Source organism: Myotis lucifugus, unplaced genomic scaffold (genome assembly GCF_000147115.1).
Source record: "Myotis lucifugus unplaced genomic scaffold, Myoluc2.0 scaffold_1, whole genome shotgun sequence".
In the NCBI taxonomy this organism is placed as follows: Eukaryota; Metazoa; Chordata; class Mammalia; order Chiroptera; family Vespertilionidae; genus Myotis; species Myotis lucifugus.
This window is the reverse complement of record NW_005871049.1, coordinates 11,443,535-11,466,327: the sequence shown is the minus strand read 5'-3', so window position 1 is coordinate 11,466,327 and position 22,793 is coordinate 11,443,535. Positions and strand designations below refer to the sequence as shown.

Here is a 22,793-nt window from a genome sequence, read left to right as displayed (position 1 = left end):
GCTCAAGATTTGAAAGAGGGAGGGAGCCAGCAGATTTCTGAGGATAAAATGTTCCAGGTAGAGAAAAGAGCAAGGTAAATGCCACGGCAGGAAGGAACTGGCATCTGTGTTGCAAATTCTCAGTGATCTGTGAATGTGAAAGAGAAGATAATTTATTTAAAATCTTAAAATATGAAATTGAAGAATAAATGATAACAGTAGCAGCATATATTTTTAATGTTTTTATTGATTTCAGAGAGAGGAAAGGAGAGGGAGAGAGAGAAATGCCAGAAGCCAGTCCATCCTTGCTGCTTGACACAGTCGCTGCAGGAAAGAAACATCTGCACAGCATATGTTTCAAGGGACCTGGCATATATAGCATATTGTTCTTAATATGTTTGCTCTCTTTAGCGCCATGTGTTTTAACCAAGGTCACCTCTCCGAGAAAGGTTGTTTCCCCAGGTGGGGATTTTCCCCTGAGGTTAGGGAGGGGATACAACCCCTTAACTAAGTGCCAGGCGGGTAGTTAATCACTTTAACTACAAACAATCACGCTTAAGCTACATAATCTTTACTCCCTGGAATGGAGATAAGAAGTGCCCTAACCTTTGCAATAGAAATTGACAGGATTAAAATCAACTGGTATAAATACAGATGTAACAAGACAATAAACATCAGATCCTAACCAGAACTTTGGCTGGAGATCCTGGCTAGAGGTCCTGACTAGGCTGCTGATCAACTGAAGGCTGTCTCCATGTCATTCCTTCTTCGCCGACTCCGTCCACACCTTTGGGGACCCCTGGACCTGCTGGGGTTGGACCCCAGCATCTGGCGCCCGAACAGGGACTCCTAGGTAAGTCCCCCTGTACTTGGGACGTATAGGACTGCACCGTAGGGTGCTGCAGACACCCCCTATAGAGGATAAGTAGGGTAATCGGGTAGTTAGTACAGAACTTAGATTGACAAGATGGGTCATACTGAGTCTAAAGAAAAAAGACTCTGTATTAATCTTTTAACGCATATGCTTGCTAGCAGAGGAATTAAGGTTACTCCAAGTCAGACAGAAAGTTTTATAGAAGATGTATGTCAATGGCTTCCTGAGGATGGAACTGTTAATTTAGAAACTTGGACTAAAGTAGGAGAGCAATTAAAGAATTATTATAGCTACCATGGATCTGAGAAGGTCCCGGCAGGTACCCTTTCCCTCTGGAATTCAATTCGTGACACCTTGACACCAGAGGCAAAAACGGTTGAACTTTCTCAAACTTTAAATAGTCCCTCGGCTCCAACTAGAGAGGACACATCATTATTGTCTCCAGCTCAATCTAAGAGCAATTTAGCTATGCCCACTGATCGGAAGGAGAATAAATATCATAAACATGACCATTGGTCCTTTCCAGTCAGTAGAGAGGAGAGAGGCCCTCCCATTCAAAACAGGCTCCCTAAATTAAAAAGGAAGCCTAAACCAGGTCCTGCGGCTCCTAGGAGCTCCATGTCTAAATTTCAAAGGGCGATAAGAGAAGCTGAAGCTAATGGAGATCTTGAATTCTCACTCTGCTTCCCAGTTGCATATGAGAATGAGTTTGGTGAGGATGAAAACCCCACCTGGGAGTCTATACCTTACAAAATACTTAAAGAATTAAAATTGGCCTGCTCTGAATATGGACCTCTAGCTCCTTACACACAAACCTTGGTAGAAACCCTAGCCAGTAAATGGATGACTCCTTATGATTGGTCACAGGTTTGTAAAGCCTGTCTCTCAGGAGGTGATTACTTATTATGGAAAACTGAATATGATGATCTTCCTAAGAGAGCTGTAGCCACTAGCAAAAATTCCAGAGGAGGAATAACCCTAGACATGATATTAGGAGAAGGTGATTTTAACACGGCTCAGGAGCAAATGTATATGCCCAAAGAGGCACTTATTAAAGTAACCAGTTGTGCAGTAAATGCCTGGAAATCCCTACCTTATACAGTAGGAAAAACAACCTCCCTTACAGAGGTTAAACAGAAGGTCGAGGAACCTTATCAGGATTTCCTTTCTTGCCTCATACAGGCAGTCAAGAGAGTAATCAATAACGAAGAGGCAGCCAATATCCTAATCAAACAACTGGCTTTTGAAAATGCTAATAATACCTGTCAGGATTTATTAAGGCCGATTCGCAGAACGGGAACTATAAATGATTTTATAAAACAGTGTGCTGATGTAAGTCCAGCATTTATACAGGGTGTAGCTATAGCTGCAGCTCTCAAAGGAGAGACATACCCTCAATATGTACAGGGCATAGGACAAGCCAGCAATAATACAGGTAATAAAAGAAATATGAACTGCTACTCTTGTGGCTTATCTGGGCACTTTAGCAGAGAATGCCCAAATAGAAATAATAATACTCAAGCCAGATGGCAAGCTCCTCGACAGCCTGGAAATACATCAGGGAATAATATTAATCCTCCAAAAACTGTTTGTCCCCGATGTCAGAAAGGATTCCATTGGGCAAAGGAATGTAGATCAAAATACCATAAAAACGGTCGGCCTTTAAATTCTACAAATCGCTCCCAAGGAGGTTCTATCCCATCACCTCAATTGGGAAACTTGAGAGGGGGCCAGTCCCAGGCCCCTGCATTAATAGGGGCATCAATCCTCAACCCCTTTGCAAATTTCAATCAGTCAATGACCTCTTCAGGGCAACCCCAGGCAATGCAGGATTGGACCTCCATTCAACCACCCATGCAATACTACCCCAGACTTGCCAGTAGCAGCCATTCCTACAGGAGTGTCCGGGCCGCTGCCTGAAGGAGCTGTAGGTTTAATATTAGAATGGAGCTCCACCTCGTTACAGGGGATCTTAGTCATCCCAGGAGTTGTTGATGCAGACTACACAGGAGAATTTACTTTCCCCATCCACCACAACTATACAGATTCAGCCCAACCAGAGAATTGCCCAATTACTCCTGTTACCAATACATAAAATAGGGACAGCTGTTACCCAGGAAGCCAGAGGGGCCGGAGGCTTTGGATCTAGTGATGCAGCATTTTGGATACAAGAAATCCATGCTGCTAGACCTACAAAAATTTTACAAATTCAGGGAAAACCAATTGAAGGTCTATTGGATACAGGAGCAGATGTTTCCTGCATAGCAGGGAAGGATTGGCCCTCTTCATGGCCCATGCACACCACCTCCACTTCCCTAGTAGGACTAGGCAAGGCATCTAATGTAAAAAAAAGTTCTCAGATTTTAACTTGGGCTGATGAAGATCAACATTCAGGAACATTCTGTCCCTATGTAATTACGACTATCCCCTTTACATTATGGGGAAGAGATATCTTGTCTCAAATGGGAGTTCTATTATATAGCCCCAGCGGTGTTTGATTTATTCCTGTTACAAAAAATTACAAGAAAATGAGTTTAAATATTCCTCTCCTCATCATGTTCTACAACGTACTCTATTTGTAATTAATATACTAAATGTAGATTCTGAGGGAAATTCCCCGATGTACAGACATTGGAACCCTGATCTAACTAAACCTAAAGTCCTCGTCAAATGGAGAGACTTGCTTACAGGAGCCTGGAAGGGACCTGATGTACTTTTAACCCGGGGGAGAGGATATGCTTGTATATTTCCACATGACACAGACTCACCTGTGTGGATTCCAGACTGTCTAGTCAGACCTTATGTCTCACCGCCCTCCGTCTCCACCTCACCCTAGCACACCTGACCAGTGCCCGTCTGCAGCAGATGTGCAGCCCTGAGCTGGAACAATCTGTCCATTGGGAGGATCACATGTGCCTCCTTTTTGTCTTTCCACCTGTCCCAGCTTTGCCCCACATCTCCTTTCCTTTTTCCTTTTTTTTAAAATCTAACTGCTTGTTTGCTGGTTCTTTGGCCTTTCTCCTTCTCTCCTGAACACAGCCTTTTCTAGAATCTCCCTACCCTACTGTTTCAGGAAGGGCACCTCCCTTTTATGCCGTGACTAGGGGTGTTTGGTATATGTCCCATACATGGAGTTGTGCCAAGAGCCTGACATCCTGGGCTGAGAAAGCCCTGTCCCGGGACTCTCCTTTGTCCTGTATTGGCCCCTCTTACCCTCGTGTCAAGAGGGGCCCTCTTCTTACAATCCAATTGCCCATAGCTGTTGCCTGAGCCCTCTGTTCATGCTGAGGTCATGGTGACTGGTACCATGGATCTGTCTCTCGCCCAATGGTGTGAGCTGGGCCCTCCCTGGAGAAGAAACCTGGGTTCCCCAAGATATGTGATCAATGCTGGGGCCCCGCCAGCAGGCGAGGGGATCCCAAGGCAGTTGCTGGGCGTGGAGGCCACGGGGGCATAGGCTACCAAGGAGACAGAACTGAACCTCACATCACCCTGCTTGGCCCCAGAGGATGGCTGGTTAGTCAAAGATGGGTAAGATTCCTCAGGGAGGAACGACCTAATACAGGCACAGTCGCAGAGGGGCCGGCAGGAGAGAACTTTGGGGTCAACAGAGGTGGGGCACAGATCCTCACCCCCCCAACTATGCAAGGGCTTGAACACTCGCCCCTTCTGAGGGAGGTCTCCTGCCCCCATGGCTGCTTCCCGCTTCCCACGCCCAGCTCAGATCGGGACCCAGATAACAGAAAGAGACTTGGCCCAGCTCAGATCGGGACCCAGGTAGACAGAGACTGGCTGACAGCAGCTGCCCTCTCACTGCAACAGGACTTGTTTCCCATTTCTACCTTGGACCACAGGGAAAGGGGCAGCTGAAGGAAAGGGCTGTGTCAGGATGCTGCCTTCTTCCCTTTCTTCTCCCTCTTTTTTCTAAACACTTCCATGCCTTGTAGTTCTTTTGCTTTCTCTTCTTTTTCTCTCTACTACCCTCCATCTTCCATATCAGCTGACCCAGAGGGCACAGCTTACTCCTCCTTGGACACCGACACCACCATCAAGCACGGCCTTGATGGACCCTGTGATGCAGCCCTTCAACTCGCTGACGCTTTGGGAAGCCCGTCGCCAATGACGCTGCCCACTAGCCAGATCAACAAAGACAACCAAACCACCGACTTGAGGACAGCTGAAATCCCTTGACTGAAGAGGCCAGCAACCTTCTACAGGAACAAGGCTCCTTGTGCAATCCGTCCACTATGTTTATAGCTATGCTTATTGTCATTGCTTGCCAGTCTTCTTCCGAGTCTTAAACAGCCCAATCTGAGAGGTGGCCACTGATTTGCATGCGCTATCATTTAAAAAATAAAAAAGGGGGAATTTGCCAGAAGCCGGTCCATCCTTGCTGCTTGACACAGTCGCTGCAGGAAAGAAACATCTGCACAGCATATGTTTCAAGGGACCTGGCATATATAGCATATTGTTCTTAATATGTTTGCTCTCCTTAGCGCCATGTGTTTTAACCAAGGTCACCTCTCTGAGAAAGGTTGTTTCCCCAGGTGGGGATTTTTCCCTGAGGTTAGGGAGGGGATACAACCCCTTAACTAAGTGCCAGGTGGGTAGTTAATCACTTTAACTACAAACAATCACGCTTAAGCTACATAATCTTTACTCCCTGGAATGGAGATAAGAAGTGCCCTAACCTTTGCAATAGAAATTGACAGGATTAAAATCAACTGGTATAAATACAGATGTAACAAGACAATAAACATCAGATCCTAACCAGAACTTTGGCTGGAGATCCTGGCTAGAGGTCCTGACTAGGCTGCTGATCAACTGAAGGCTGTCTCCGTGTCATTCCTTCTTCGCCGACTCCGTCCACACCTTTGGGGACCCCTGGACCCGCTGAGATTGGACCCCAGCAGAGAAACATTAATGATGAGAATCATCGATCGGCTGCCTCCTGCAAACCCCACACTGGGGATCAAACCCACAACCTGGACAAGTACACTGACCAAGAATCAAACCGTGACCCCCTGGTTCATGGATCGACACTCAACCACTGAGTCACACCAGCTGGGCAGTAGTAGCATATATTTACCAAAAGCTTTATCCTATGGCTCAACCCTGAATAGGTTTAACATTACATAATATCATTTAATCCTCACAACTAATATAGGTGGGAATATATATATTTCCACATTGTGTAGACAGAACACTGAATTTATAGAGTTTAAGTAACTAAGATCACAAGGGCTAGTGAGTCACACTGAGAAGATATAGTTCTAGATTCTAGAGTTTAGACCAGTGATGGCGAACCTATGACACGCGTGTCAGAGGTGACACGCGAACTCATTTTTTTGGTTGATTTTTCTTTGTTAAATGGCATTTAAATATATAAAATAAATATCAAAAATATAAATTTTTGTTTTACTATGGTTGCAAATATCAAAAAACTTCTATATGTGACACGGCACCAGAGTTAAGTTAGGGTTTTTCAAAATGCTGACACGCCGAGATCAAAAGGTTTGCCATCACTGGTTTAGACTCTAATGGGTCTTCTTTCCTTGATAAGATATTAGATGAGATTTTAAATTTTTATATGGTTATTTATATGCATGTTTATTTTAAATTTTTTCTTTAAATTCTGTCTTCTACTATGAAGCCTATATATATATATATATATATATATATATATATATATATATATATATATATATATAAAGTTTATTTGCCAAGTTTTCCACTGTAAAATACATAATTCTGTATTATTTTCCAGACTCAACTCTGGCATAAGTACTTCTAACTGATTTTCTCCATAAAGACATGTTTGGTGAACCAGTTGCTTCCATCCATGGACACCATTAACATCTTTGGGCATAATTATTAGTTTTTAATAAAACATTGCCTTTCATATTAATGACCATGAATGATTGAAAATATCTTCATATTTCCACTTCCCAAAGGTTAGCAGTTTTCTGTGAATTATATCAGATTATTTAAATTAACACAAATGCTCAGCAATGGGAGGATATTAAAAACATTGATTCATCAATGTAGACTTGTTATGTCTTGACAGTCTTAAGCCAGTGCAGGTGAAAAGTTAACCTGATCCTTTTTGATATACAGTATATTTCTTTTTTTCATTTAAAGCACAATTTGGCATCCTAACTAAGTCTTTCCAGAAAAATGCCAGATTTTGAAATGGATTGAAATGAGCAGATATTTGCCTTGAATCTAAACCCTCTTCTCATCATTGCAGCCTTTTCTGCTCAGGTTCCATTGACATCATTTAAATCCAGAGTACATTGACTGTTTCTAAAACTCTAAATATTTTTGAGAGCCATATGGAACTAGTGTAGTTTAAGTCCTAGTGGAAATATGATTATAATGACCAATCACAGTTTTAAGCATGTAGAAGGTATATCTTACTTTGCATTTTATACAGAAAGGCTAGTCTTAGTTTGCTGACTCTGATAGGCTGAATAATATCCCTTTAAAGATATCCATATTCTAATCTCTGAAACTTGTGAATTTGTTATGTTATATTGGGAAAAGAACTTTGAAGAGGTGGTTAAGGACTTTAAGATGAGAAGATTATCCTTGATTATCTAAATTATCTAGATGGGCCCAATGTAAGCATAAGAGACCTTATAAGAGGGAAACAGGAGATCAGAGTGGAGTAGGAGATGTGCAACCAAACCAAGAAGTTGGAGTGATGAGAGGAAGAGCCATGAGCCAAGGGAAGCAGGCAGCCTCCAGCTGAGTAAGACAAGGACTTAGATTGTCCTCTTGAGCCTCCAGAAGGAACAAGCCCTGCTGACACCTTGCCTTTAGTCAGGGGAGGCTGATCTTGAACTTCTGACCTCCAGAAGTATCCTATCTAATAAAAGGCTAATATGCAAATTGACCTAATGGCAGAACAGCTGAGCTATGGCGCTATGACACGCACTGACCACCAGGGGGAAGATGCTCAACACAGGAGCTGCCCCCTGGTGGTCAGTGTGCTCCCACAGGGGGAGCAGCTTAGCCAGAAGCTGGGCTCACAGCTGGCAAGCGCAGTGGCAGTGGCGGGAGCCTGCCTTCGCAGGCAAAGCTAAGGATGTCCAACTGCCCCCGGGGAGCCCCAGACTGCGAGAGGACGCAGGTCAGGCTGAGGGACCCCCTCCTCTCCCCCCCGCCCCCCACCAGTGCACAAATCTCATGCATCAGGCCTCCAGTAGGATAATAAATGTCTGTTGCTTTTAGCCTCAAAGTCTGTGATCCTTTGCTACAGCAGCAATTGGAAGCCAGCACACTCTCTTATTTCCCTTAGGTTTCTGCTCCCATGTCATCTGACAGATGAGTCTTTCTCTGAACCTCCCTGTAAAACAGCAGTGCTCTGCCTACCAACCTGCCACCTATCGTCCCCTTGCTCTTCAGTTTATATTCTGTTCTTCAGTCTCTCGTTAGTGCGGGGCTTCATCTTGGAAGGCAGCCTCGTGTGGTTCGTTTCACGAGTCCACAGTGCCTATCACTCCAGCACAGTCACGCCTCACGTGGTCCCTTTGCATCAGCCATGAATTGGATAGAGCCTGCAGCGCTCACCTGTGGTTGTGATGGTTGCTTATAGCTGGCCCTGCTGAGTTTCCACTAGTGCCCCTTGGCAAGATGTGGCTACGATAGCTCACAGTAGTACCCTGTGCTTTTCCTCTGCTTTCTCCTCCACAGCTGCTCATGCTCTGTGGATTTCTGCTTTGGGTGGCTGAGATTTGTAAGGATACTGTGTTACTTTATTTAGTTGTAGGTGTTTGTGGGTTTTTTTTTGTCTTTGCTTGTTATTCATGTAGAGATTCATGAAAATCCCAAAACTATGTCTCCATTGCCGTCTCTTCCCAGAATCTTTTAATATCATTTTAAATATTCACAAATCTGGGAACGGGCTTTTTAAAAAAGGGTTTGGAGAAACACAGAAAAAACAGAAATACATCACTTAGTGATTTTGAAACCAAAATTATTAATTGACACTAAATAAACTATTGCCCTGGTACAAACTTATACTGAATGTTTTCCTGTGATAGGCCTCTCTTCTTTAGAAGGGAAGTCAAAGACATTACACATACTATATGCCAGCACAGGGCTGAGTAATGTAAGTTAAGTCACCTATTCCTCATTATCTTATGAGGATGTGTGAGCTCCATGTGACATACAAAAATTCCAGCGAAGTGAAGGTGTTTGGTTTGCTCAAGGAGGTGGGTGGATGTTTCCAGAACCCTGGATCCTGAGAGTAATGAAAACCCAAGGGCTCATAAGAAAGATGCAATCAGGGCAGGACAGAGAAACCGAGGCAGAAAATTACCAATGTGAGCTGGGCTAGCATGTTGTAGGGTTGGAACTTTAGTAACAGGATGGGCATGTGGGTGACCAGGAGCTATCTCACACTTGACCCTGGGGGAAACAGTAATAAGACTTTCTCATCCTGACTCCTGAGTTGGGGATGAACATTCATGACCCGTCCTCAATACGAACTGGCTTCAATAAGAGGGGAAGAGTGTCATGGAGTCAAGAAGACGCCACCATGCTATGAACAGAGCAATAAGTTATCAGTTTTTTGCAAGAGTCATCAGCCTATTAGAAAATCTATTGAATTATTATGCAATTATTCTTAAAATACATGGAATAAAAGGTTACTCTATCTGAATAAGCAAGGAGTACTTTGAATGTTTCCATGCCAAACAAATAAAAACAAACAAACAAACAAATGAAACCTTTCTACACATACCACCAATTGATTTTAATTAGAAAATATTTTTTGGGGGTTGTGACTTAGCCACTCATATTGAGTATGTATTTCTTCAATAAAATTGCTCTTTAAAATTGTTATATGTAAAAGAAAGGGCATTTGCATTGAAGAAAGTATTACAGAGTATTTGTGTTATGAGGCATGTTAGTGAAAAGTGGATTCAGTTGGAGAATTTCAGCAGACCAAAACCATAGCAAAAATATTCAGTTAAAGGGAGGGAAAAGGATGGTTGGAGGATGCCAGTAATTTGTTTTTCCTAATTTACCATTTTCCTAAGTGTGCCATTAAAAATGTTCTTTCTGGAAGACTTTGAATGCCATCAATTACCCTTACTTCACCTTATAAAACAGCAAAAGTATTTTGATTCTGTCAAACTCATAAAAAAGGGTTGACTCCAATTTCTTTCTCTCTCATGTTTAAAATGTGTCAGATAAACATGACTTCTTGTACAAGTTCCCCCAGCTATCCAAATGGGGAGTGTTCTTATGAGACCTTTTGTGAGCCAAGATGGCACAAAGTACAGAAGCAATTACCTTAGGACAGACACATCTTGCTCACAGATGCACAAACTAAGCCCAGAGACAGCACAGATGCTCATAGACACAGTTCCCAGGCCTGGGGCTTGATGCAGAGATGCTGAGTGTAGCTTCTGGGAAGGAGCTCGGTGGGGCCACTCTTGCTGCTTGGGGTGCTGCTGCCTCTATAATGCTCCCTGCAAAACAAAGGCTGAACATTATTTTTGCTTTTCAATGTTTTTTCCATAAAAAATGGAAGTCCTCTTCTGATTTCTTTCAGTTAGTGAAAACAGGTATTAATGTAGGTCATTCATGGAAGAATGTGGCCTTCACGATACATTCTAAAATGTTATATACCAGTTTTACCTCAATTAAAAAGTTTCTTCCTTAAAAAGTTCAGTAGCATAAAGCAACTTCCAAAAAGCAAAGGATGCCTGTAGTTGGATGCTTTTTCTCATATGGCTTTCTCCAACTGTAATTGCAATATAAAAAAATTATTAAAAAACCAAAAATGACTATAAGACAGCCAGCTACCTACATATTATTAAAAAATAACTTCCTTCCTCTCTCCATATTTTCCTTCTTTCCTTCATTTCTTTCCTCCTTTCCTTTTTAAAAAATGCAAATCAGAATTGACTCACTTTGGCAGGAAATGATATTTGACACTAACAGGTACAGTTTGTACCCTGATTCCATTGGCATGTTGAACACCAAATCTCAAAGCTATTATTGGTCCAATTGACAACCATTCTTACCAAGAAATTTAAACCACAAAAATGTGGCCAGATAACAAGCCGTGATAAATGCACTCAGTGCTGCCACTGGGTATTTCACTAAAATGGCCACCTTGTGAGTTGACATGAGTGGAAGAAAAAAGGCTTTTTGGAAGGGGGGGGGGGGGGGGGGCTAATTAAAAACTCATTTCCAACTTAGAGCTTTGCAAATGTGTCATTGTCAATCATGCTGCATTTGAGTATGTCATCCCCAAGCAGAGTGTAACTACATGTTTCAGAATGTTCAACATGCTCTCTGAGTCAGCTGTACTTACCACCTTCCCCTCCTTTCAGTCTTCTCATGAATGCCTGTCAAGGCTTGCTACTTTTTTCTTTTTTTCTTTTTTCGTTTTGTTTCAAAAATGTGTTTGTTCCAGACTTACTGACACTTTCCCAGGACGTGATATGTGTTTTGGGTTAGCTCCAGCCTGGCTTTCCTTTCTGGCTCTTTCACAAGGTGTGCGTTTGATCATTGGAGGCTCAGACGGGACCTACTGCCAGGTTGCACTTCGAGCCTTAGCTTGGCAGGTTGATCAATTCAGAGTTTCCGAGGAAGGCCACACCAATGGATCACGTTGATGTGTTGGGTATAGTTGTCATTTGAGTGGCCACTTTAACAGTTCTTATGTTTACTATCCCCACCTTTCCAAGCAACATTCCCGCCCACCCCCCACCGCGTGCGCGCGCACACACACACAAACACACACTTGTGACTCTGACTTTCAAGAGTCACAACTCTGCTGCTATTTCTGAGGTTTCTGTTTTCTTTGTCCTCACACTGTGTTATGCCAAATATTAGACTTTTAATTACTATTTTAGGAACTGATAGACATACACACACATATATGTACAGTTGAACAAAACTTGTATTTGTTGGACAGAATTTCATTATTATTGTTTCAATAGAGTATACTGTACTATAAGGCACTAGCTAGGACTTTAAAACATATTTATTACTGCATATTTTACCTTTCAATATTATTTCTCAAGATTGATTAGTTCTGTTTGCTTTTGTTTTATTTTTTATTTTTATTTACAATATGCTTTCAAAATTGTAATAAGGAGGAAACAAGAAACTGTCAGTTTAAGAGCTAGGAAAAAAAATCTATCTTCTGCAAAACAAATGCATTTCTTGAGATAAGTGTTGGGATGGCCCATTTGTTTTGTGGAATGTCTGCCGGTATAAGTATAGACTGGGCTGGGAGTGAGATTGCTCTGAATGTTAAAATAAGAAGCCCGAGTTCTCTAGACATCCTGAGAATGAGCGAGAAGAAGAAAGCGATGAGGGAAAACAAACAACTAACAACTTTCCAAGGTGGCCATTTTGTCTGGAAGGAGGTTGACCAGGCAATAGTCTCCTGTGTCAGAAATGGCTAAGAGACTTACAAATTGATACATCTTTAATTTGAATTAAGAGGTTTGGTGGACTTTACTGAAAATGAAGGTAACCTGAATACTATGGAGTGTTTACAGCCCTCAGGGGCTGACATTTGCATTACAGTGTAATCTGTAGGAGGAAAGAACTAAGTATATTCATGCTAAAATATGAGTTTTATTTTTTTATTTTTTTATTGATTTTTTACAGAGAGGAAAGGAGAGAGATAGAGAGTCAGAAACATTGATGAGAGAGAAACATCGATCAGCTGCCTCCTGCACGTCTCCTACTGGGGATGTGCCCGCAACCTAGGTACATGCCCTTGACCGGAATCGAACCCAGGACCTTTCAGTCCGCAGGCCGATGCTCTATTCACTGAGCCAAACCGGTTTCAGCTAAAATATGAGTTTTAAATTATGCATTTATGTTTGTTGAAATCCAAGGTGATAAAAAAGAATACAAATGAAAAGTGAAAGGAAGAAGAGCAAGAAATAACAAGTGTTGGTAAGGATGTGGAGGAAAGAGAGCCCTTGTGCACTGTTGTTGGAATGTAAATTCCACTATGAAAGACAGTGTGGAGGCTCCTCAAAAAATTAAAAATAGAACAACCAGCCCTGGCTGGTGGCTCAGTTGGTTGGAGCATTGTCCTGCTCACAAAAAGGTTGCAGGTTTGATTTCCCATCAGGGTATATACCTAGGTTGTATATACCTAGGTTTATTCCCAGTCAGGGCGTGTTTAAGAGGCAACCGATTGATGTTTCTCTCTCTCCCTCTCCCTCTCCCTCTCCCTCTCCCTCTCCCTCTCCCTCTCCCTCTCCCTCTCCCTCTCGTCCCCTCTCTCTAAAAATCAATAAAACATTACCTTGGGTGAGGATTAAAAATATAGAACAACCATATGATCCAGCATTTCTGTTTCTGGATATTTTTCTAAGAAAATAAAGCCCTAGCTGGTTTGGATCAGTGGATAGAGCGTCAGCCTGCCTACTGAAGGGTCTCAAGTTTGATTCCGGTCAAGGGTACATGCCAGGGTTGTGGGCTTGATCCCCAGTGGGGGATGTGCAGGAGGCAGATCAATGATTCTCTCTCATCATTGATGTTTCTATCTCTTTTTCCCTCTCCCTTCCTCTCTGAAATCAATAAAGATATATTTTTTAAAATAAAGAAAATAAAATAAAAACACTAACTCAAAAAAATATATGCAGTGCACCCCCAGGGTAATTGCAGCATTACTTGTGGAATCTAAAAACAATAAATAAAACCAAGCTCATAGATATAGAGAACAGATTGATAGTTGTTAGAGGCAGAGGTGGGAGATGGGAGAAATAGGTGAACTATTTGTTTTTTCTTAGTCAAATAGTAGAATTAAAAAATAAGAGGAAGAGGGAAAAAAGGGAGGGAGCCAAAAGGCATGTCAGAGTTTTCCTAAAGAGATAATGAACTTTGTATGCCAGTATCCTTAACTCTCTTTCTTCTTACTTTCTTTTTCCCTTCTTTTATTCTCTTCCTCCTTCCTGCCTTCCCATTCACATTATCTTTCTTGCAATAAAAGAGAACAGACTGGGGATAGGAGTTATGTGTAAGAATTTGGGGGGAAAGTAGCTTTCAATCAGCGATTCCTGCTTTCTCTTTGGTTTTACTTGTATGATGTGTGAGTGCTCATGTGAGTCTTTGCATATTCAGTGGATGAAGTGTATTTACCTAAATATGGAGATGGACGCTGAGTATGGGCTCATTACTTAAGAGCAGCCTGGGACACAGCAGAGAAAGGGGTGAGAGGGAGGAAAGGGCCGAGGAAGGTTCCTGGGGATATAGCATTGGTTGTCAGAGAAAAGCTATATTGAACAACTAGAGCAAGATGAAGAGGGTGGTTGGTGGAAACCGGGAGCATGTCTTAAGCTTTCTCAGGGATGTTATCCCTGATGTTCAGAACATAACCCTGTCATTTAAGGCTCCTATAGGTTTCCTCCTTAGCATTTATTGTTATTGCAACCAATTTATTAGTTGCTACTTCCCTTTTAGATTATAAACTAGACCATACACTTCATGAAGGCATGGTTTTTAAAGTATTTATACAATACTGGCACATAACACATTATCATCGTCATAATTAACCACTAAATATTCCCACCCAATATAATGCCTGGCACATAGTAAATATTCATTAAATATAGGGTGTCCTCCCAAAATGTACACAATTTAACAGCTGATAACTTACTTAATTTTTACTCCTTTTCAGGTTTAACTGATTTGAAATAATGGGTAAAGCCAGACTAAGCTTTGAACAAAGAAAACTTATTCTAAAGTACCACCAGACATCTTTAAGTTTATAGTACAAAACCAGCAACAGTTAACTAAATGAGGGCACACAAATACCCTAATGAAATGATTCTTGATGTTTGCGATTTCATTGCTTTGCGTTATCAGCAGTGCCTGGACCAGAATGATCATCAGTTTGACAAAAAAGTTATTCATTTCTGTAGATTCTTTTAAAATTTGAAAATGAACTGTATGTTAATAACACTGACTTTATAATCATTCAAAGTGCATGTACAGTTTGGGGACACTCTGTATTTGCTGAAATAAGGAATAAATGGACAGATGCACAGGGAAAAAGCATAGATTGAAGAGGTCAGTAAATGGGTGTGGTTCTTCCAAAGGGCATGTTCTCATCTAAGGGTGACATATAGGCAGGTATATGACTGTATATAATTTATATGCCTTCCAAGATGGTCAAATAGAAAGGGAATTTGGTTAGTGTAAATATTTCTCTCTTTTCCACGTCCAGCGCGGCTAGAGAGTGGTCCGGTTTCTGAGTAGGGGGCTGCTGGAGATTGAAAAAAATGAAAGAAAGAGACAGACACAGAGATGGAAGGAGAAAGCTGGGGCCAGGTGGGACCACTGTCCTCTGATGGAAAAACAGTGACCCAGAGCCAATACAGCGCCTTTATTTTATACAGCAAAAACAAGGAAGTTTTACTAAAGGTCAAGACAAAGGAGATTAAATGCATTCTTGGGTGGGCCTGAGTCATATTCATTCCTGGTGTTTGGCTGGATTTAGATAACGAAACCCACCCCCTGGCACCTGGGCTGAAGGTCAAGCTGACAACACTCCTGCCCCTGGCAAGGCGTGTTTCCAGGACATGGCTCTGCCAATGCCACTGGATTCAGCTGACAATAATTAAAGAAATGCCCATGTGCCTTCCCAGGTGCTCTCTACAGGTTAGCAAAATTAATTCAAATATTTACAAACACATTTGAAAATTAATCCAATTTTAGCAAACTTTTTTCTTCACTATATTATATTATTTTTTTCATCACCATTTATTCCCCATGTACCCTCTCCCACCTCCTCCCATCACCCTCCTTGTCCCCCCTCATCACCACATTGTTGTCCATACATTTTTTTATTTTGCAATTTATTTATAGTTATGATACCTGCTATAGTGAGTCAGCCATTTTATAAAAATTGTTTTGGTGAGTTCTGGCCCTAACTTTTACATTGAGATTTTCGTTTGATTCATGACTGAATTAACCAGGTTTGAATTCACAGTTTATTGCTTTTTTTAAATAGGGAAAATGTGTGCATTTGTTTATGTTAGAGACAAAGATTCCACCCTCCCCTACTTCAGGAATGCTTTTATTGCATTTGCAGCTACCCTCTGGCAAGTTCCTTTAATAAGCAGGTCCCATTACAAAGTGTGTAAGTACAGTGCCTCTAACGACTTCATCTAGTGAATGTTGATGTAAATCATATTGTAGATATGTTGTCAGTAGTGATGAAGGGTGTACCCTTTTCAGAGATTATAAGATTTTCTGCTTCCTAAAAACATAAGGAGTGGAAAGCCAAGTTGAGACTTGCCTGTAGTTATATTGTAATGACTCAATACATGATTGAAATCAAAGCACATGACTCTTTTATAGCTTGCATTTTTGAGAAGGAAACACCATAAGGATTATGGTATTTCAGTTGTACATAACAGCCATATTTATATGTATAACATAATTTTATTGCTTCTGAATATTTTTCTCTAGAGTTTACACATTTTCAAAAAAAATCATATGAAAATTAAAGGTTTTAATTATTATACTCTAGGTGTTTTGAAATTGCTCATTTATGAATGATTTTTGTTTATTTAGATTTAATATAACTTCATCCATCTGTTACACAAGGGTACTTTCAGGCATTCTCTGATGGTTAATAATGTTAATAAAAACTTATGTTATAGGAGGTTAAGTACTCTCCACATCTCTTCCATGTCACAAGTTAGGCTTAGTTGAGAAAAGTAATTGCAGACAAGGCTGGACACCTCTTACTATTCCAAGGATTCCACAGATCTCCCTACTGTGGTGTGCTATGAATCCTTACTGCAGTGAGCACTGGGATGCTGGGTAGAGTTTGAGATGTCAGATTATTTTGTCCTGTAATGAAATGAAATTTCATTGATAAAATTATTCAAACTTACAGAAAAAATATAAAATAATATAACAAACACAGGGTGCACAATTTAAACTTAACAGATGTTATTTTGCCATGTTTCTTTGATCTCACACCTTATTTTTATTTGCAAGAAATAAAACATTAAAGAATCCAGCAAAGGCTCATCTCCATAATTCTTTCCCCTTCTGCCTCCTCAAAGTTAACCACTCTTCTAGAGTCGGTTATATCATCACGTGTGTTTTTTGTTCTTTTGCTACATATGGAATGGATTCATAAACAATACGCAAAATTGTAATGTGTACTTTTAAACTTAACGTCAATGGTATCATACTGCGTGCATCCTACTGCAACTCGCTCTTTTTCCGCTTAAGCTTACATTTTTGTGATGCTAGTACAGTATATGTAAATTTAGTTCATACATTTTACCACTTGTGTCACATTTTATAGGAATAAACTGCAGTTTATTCATTCCCCTATGTTGAATAGTTAGGACATTTACACATCTTGGCTGTTGTGAAAGTTAGTGCAATGAAAGATCCTTGTATGTACTTGTCTCCTTTGAGCACTTGCATGAGAATTTCTTTAAGGTAGATTTCTGGAAGTGAAATTCATAACTCATCGGGGAAGTGCAACTTTAACTTTTCTAGATATTTCTAAATTGCTCTCTTAAGTTGTATAAATTTACACTCTCAGATCAATATTTAGGTCTCTTTTTTCTTATAACTCCACTAACCTGTGCATGTTATCCATCTTAAATATTTGTCAACTTGAGAGGGATGAAATATTAACTTTTCTTTTATTATCCTGTGTAAAAGAGATGGTCAAGATTTGTTATTATGAGACCAGAAGATACTATTACTTCTTTTTATTTCTTTTAAGTTGTCAGGCATAAGGAATTACATTTATTGTATCCCTAGGTTCATGATACAAAATCATTTTTAGCCCATGAGTGGCCATTTTTTAATTTACCTGTTTGTTTATAAATAATGTCCTGGACACCCCTGAACTCTCAAACCCTCTCCCTTTGCATTTTATAACCCTGAACTTTAGAGTGTTTATCATTTCCTTGCCATTTAGACATTTAGTGTGTGTATTGCTGCTTTTGCTTGTTTTTGAACTTCATGAAGACAGTATCATATTGAAAAGCTTTTGAGAATATTTTACTTAACAGTATGTAAGATGCATCCTGTTGTTGCATGCAGCTATAGTTTCTTCATTTTCACACTCAATTGTGTGAATAAAACTCAATTTATTTAACATTCTCCAATAGATGGGAATTGTTTTTTTTTTCTCATTATTTTTGGTAAGTTTTGCGTCTGGTTATTCTTGTGGACATCTCAGAGTGCACATGTATAAGCCTTTCTCTTAATAAATAGCTGAGTAGAATTGGTGGGTTATAAGGTATGCAAATTTCCAACTGTAGTAATCTTTGAAAGTTTTTGTAAGATCACCTGCAAAAACGTCTGGATCTGGATCTGTTACACAAGGGTACTTTCAGGCATTCTCTGGTGGTTAATAATGGTTAATAAATGTGACCATTTAAGGCTGTATATTTCCTTCTCAGAGAGGCCTTAACTGTTCTCCATACATTTAGATACAGTATCTTCATTTTTATGTTAATTCTAAGTTAATTTTATTGTGGTCAGAGAACATGGTTTGTATACTTTTTCTCTGAAAAGTTGTGATGTTTGTTTTATGGCCTGATGTTTGTTCAAATGTGGTAATTTTGCCATATGTATTTGAGAAGAGTATTTTTTCCCCCCTCTGATTCTGTTTTGGATGAGACTATGTTAGCCTAGGGTGGCTGGATGAGAAGGTTTGTTCATGTCTAGGCATAATGTAGGGTAATTTATAATCAAATTGTGGATTATACACTTCTGAGATTGATAGATAAACTTGACCCAGTTGAGGTAATCCTGGCACTTACCCAGACTAGCTTACATGCAGAATTGCTCCAGAATTATTTATGTGAGGCTAGATATGGAGAGCAGAAAGCTAGGGTGACCTCAGTCATCTCATTCATGTGCTATGTGGTCTCCAACTGGTGAACGTGAACCTCCATCTGTGCTGAAGAATGTAACTGAAATCTCTGAGGTATATCTTGAATGCACTTGCTTCCTTCTCTATGCTTTAAGGAGGTAACCTCACTTGATTTTCCCAAGTTGATGCTGGTCTTTCAGTCAAATTTATTATTGCCATTTATCAAAAAAGGTGTTTGTATACCTTAATGAGGTAAATGTATTTATGTTTCTGCCAATGAGGTTTTCTTTTCTGTGAATAGTCTGATTAAATCCAATCTGTGTTAAGTTAGTTTTTTTTCTTATAAATTTGCATATTATCTTTATATATGCAGGACTTTAAGTCTTTCTCTTTTAGGCAATGTAAATGTTACCTTTCAGATATGGCCTATTTCCATGGTTATGGTGATTTTTAATGAACAGAAGAGTTTCTAAATTTGTAAATGTTTTTCTTAATTTTTTTTGTATTTTTATAATTCTACAAATGAGTGACTGCTATGTGCGAGTTACTAGGTCTGAGGGATAGAGGAATGAAAGGAATAGACAAAAATCCCTACACCCATCTCTGCAGTGGTAATAATTGCTGTGATGAAAAATACAACAGGGTAACAATGTAGAGAATGTCAAGCATAAACTATGAGGACTAGTATTTTATATCTGATAGTCAAAGAAGGCCATTATGATTAGGTGATATTACAGCAGAAAACTTATTAGCTGAGGAAACAAGCCATATAGATATGTGTTTTGTTTAAGAAATCTTGCATTATCTGATCATCTAAAATTTACTTCTGTACATTCTTTACTGTTTTTTGGAATTTGCTTTTTATTATTTAGACTTTTTATCTGTCTAAAATATTTTAATGTGTGTGTATGGTCTGAGGTAGGGATCTAATTTCAAACTTTTCTGCATGGGTAGCTAATTCTATACCATATATCAAAACAGGCCACTCTGTCTCCACTGTTTTGTAATGTTACCTATTATATACCAATAGCTCCATATATAAAGGAGTCTTGTATAAGCTCTATAGTCTGTTCCATTGGTTTATTTATTTGTTTCTGTACCAATATTACACTAAATTAATTACTATATACCTGTTATAAGCCATGGTTCCTCATTGGTTGAATCCTCTTCTTATTCATTTTTTTTTCTAATTTGTACTGGATATTCTTAGTTTTTTACCGTAATATATGAATTTGAGAATGAGCTTGTTGAGTTTTATGAACTGTTAAGTTTTTAATTTAATTTGTTAATTTATTTAGTGAGAACTGTCATCTTTAAGATGTTGAGTTAAAGAAAAGGGTATATATCTGTATTATAAACTTCTTGTAAGTCTTTCAGTAAAGACTATAATTTTCTGTGCCATGCCAGCATGGCCAAGGGTGAACCTGAGGAGGGGCGGTGAAGGATTAAAGAAGGCAGACAAAGAGATTACAGCTGGGGCTTTGCAGATCTCCCATGCCTGGATAAGGACACAGAAAGATCCAGCCTACAAGCCGATGCTTTATTTTATAGTCTGATTAAAACAAGGGTAGATTAACATATATACGAATGTTCTTGTTTTGGCAATACTTGCTGCACCTCCCACAGCCCATTAGCTATTTAGGAAGGAATTAGGAAGGGTTACAAGGTCAGGCTTAATTATGCTAGGAGAGCTCTGTCAGCCAGAGGCTTGACCCTAGAGCCGCTCCCTACAATTTTCTAAACTTTTATTATATTTTTAGACACCATACAAGTTTGTTTAAATTATTAATGATACTTTTTAAACAAGGGGTAACATGGCATTGCACCTTTGTTGGTTGTTTAGCAGGTATCAGATAATCTATAATAATAAAAGCGTAATATGCTAATTAGACCGGATGTCCTTCTGTCCTTCCAGTCAAAGCCCAGTCCTGGGTGCTGGCAGCAGGGTGAAGGAAGGCCTACTCTTGCAAGAATTTCGTGCATCGGGCCTCTAGTGTTTCATATATTTCTCTTAGCTTATTTAATCCTCTGCCACAGACCTATAATTCAGCCAATTTTAATTAATGATATTTTTAATTATTCTTTTTAAACTGTTATATTTTATAATTATCCTATATGTTTAGAAATGTATTTTTTCTATAATGATTTTATATCTAGCAAACTTATTGAACATTCTTATTTTAGTACATTTATTTTTATATACTAATAAATATGTTTATCTAATTTATCTCAGACTTTCTATTTAGATAATGTCTTCTGTAAATAACAAAGATTTCTTAACTTTTTGTTTCTTTTTCTTGTCTTTTGTTTCTTAGGAATTACAATAAAATGTTAAATAGATTATGTCTACATTTTACTATGTATACATATATAAAAATAATATATTACATATAAAAGATATAACATTTGTAATTATAATTTTTCATTCATCAATAACGCAATTAAAAGATTACACTGATTTTTATGTTATTAAATTCACTTTATATATCTAAGATAGCCTGATTTGACTATTGTGAATTAATAAACATATTTTTGAATATAGTTTGTTAATATTTTTAGGATTTATGTTAATACTTTAGCATGCATTTATCTGTGTTTTGAGTAAAACTGGACTTGCATTTTTTAATTATTGTCTTTTTCTATCTTTTGATATCAAGATTATACTAGCTTAATAAAAAGAGTTGGGAGGTTTTTTTTCTCTTTCACTAATCTTGGGAACAGTTCGCTTAAGACCAGAATTTTTTGTTTTTTGAATGTTTGTGGATCTTTCATGTATAACTACCAGTATGTTTTTGTTCATTTCTTATATATGATTTCTAAAATTGCTGATTCCTTAACTACTAAAGATTTCAAAATTTCTATTTACCCTTGAGTCATTTGGTAATATAGATTTCTTTTTCTAGAAAATTGCTCATTTAATCTAATATTTCAGATGAATTAGCTTGAGTTTGTACCACTTTATTAGTTTGTAAATTTGTATTAATAATTATGACCCTGTTTTTTTTTTACCTTGATACATACATCCTATCAAAAGTATGCTTAATTGTTAGATTTTCATAGAATCATATGATGCTTTTGTTATCATATTTATTTTGTTGTTTTACATATTTATGTCAATTTCTATTATTACTTTATTACCCTCTATTTCTTTGCAATCTTTGGAGCTTTCTCCATTGTTCTATGCTGCAATTTATTTTGTTGTTAAAATAGGTATTCATTCACAGTAGTTAAATATCAAAGAGCATTAAAAAAAAGTATATAGTGAAAAATTTTCTCCTACTCTTACCCTATCTGCTCAATTTCCATGTGGAGGTTTAATACAATCATTTATACACACCCACACAATTATTGTCCTTCCTTTGTTACTTAATGTGATTTATATTGTATTAATTTTAGAAATTTATGTCAACATTAAGAAATTTGAAGTTTTTAAAAATAGCTGGTTAGTATTCCATTATATATTTGGGTACTTATTTTGACCATTGCACTTTTGATGGGCGTTGATGTTATTTTGAAACTTTTGCTTCTACAGATTATGATGCAATGTTAATATTTTACTGTATTTGGCTTATCCCTCTTTACACATGTTTTTGCTGAACCATTTGAAAATATATTGCCCACATTATGACATATATATTTCACATACATCTCTGAAGAATAAAGATATTCTCCTATGCAATCACAATTTTATTATCACACCTAAGAAAATTAATAAAAATTCCATATCATCCAAAATGCATTTTTCATTAAAATTCCTCAGTTATCCCAGATATCTTTTATATTCTTTTCAGTTTCTTCTAATATAGAACAGTCCCTCTTCCTTTATTTTTTTAATTATATTGACGTCTTCGAAAATTCTAGACTTGTTGTTGAGTAGATTTTCTCTGATATGGATTTTTATGATTGTTACCCCATCACTAGATTCAGGTTAAACAGTTTTATCAAGAATTCTACATAGGTGATATTGGGTTACCTATAGAGGTTCTATCAATAGGCACTATTGATGATATTTATTTTGATCACTTAAGGTGGTGACAGTATTGATAAAAAAGTAGGTGTCCTTGTTTTTTAATAATCCTTTCTACCTGT

At 38.6% G+C, this 22,793-nt stretch overlaps 1 long non-coding RNA gene across 1 annotated transcript in view; it reads right to left on the bottom strand.

Annotated features, from left to right (window-relative positions):
* Positions 1-10,648, bottom strand: part of LOC111825849 — a 42,571-nt gene extending 31,923 nt beyond the window's left edge. Inside the window, exons 1-2 of the long non-coding RNA XR_002829050.1 lie at positions 10,505-10,648; positions 10,157-10,335 (exon numbers count right to left, since the gene is read on the bottom strand). This is a non-coding gene — a long non-coding RNA (uncharacterized LOC111825849). The remainder of the gene's footprint in view (positions 1-10,156; positions 10,336-10,504) is intronic.
* Positions 10,649-22,793: the final 12,145 nt, after the last annotated feature.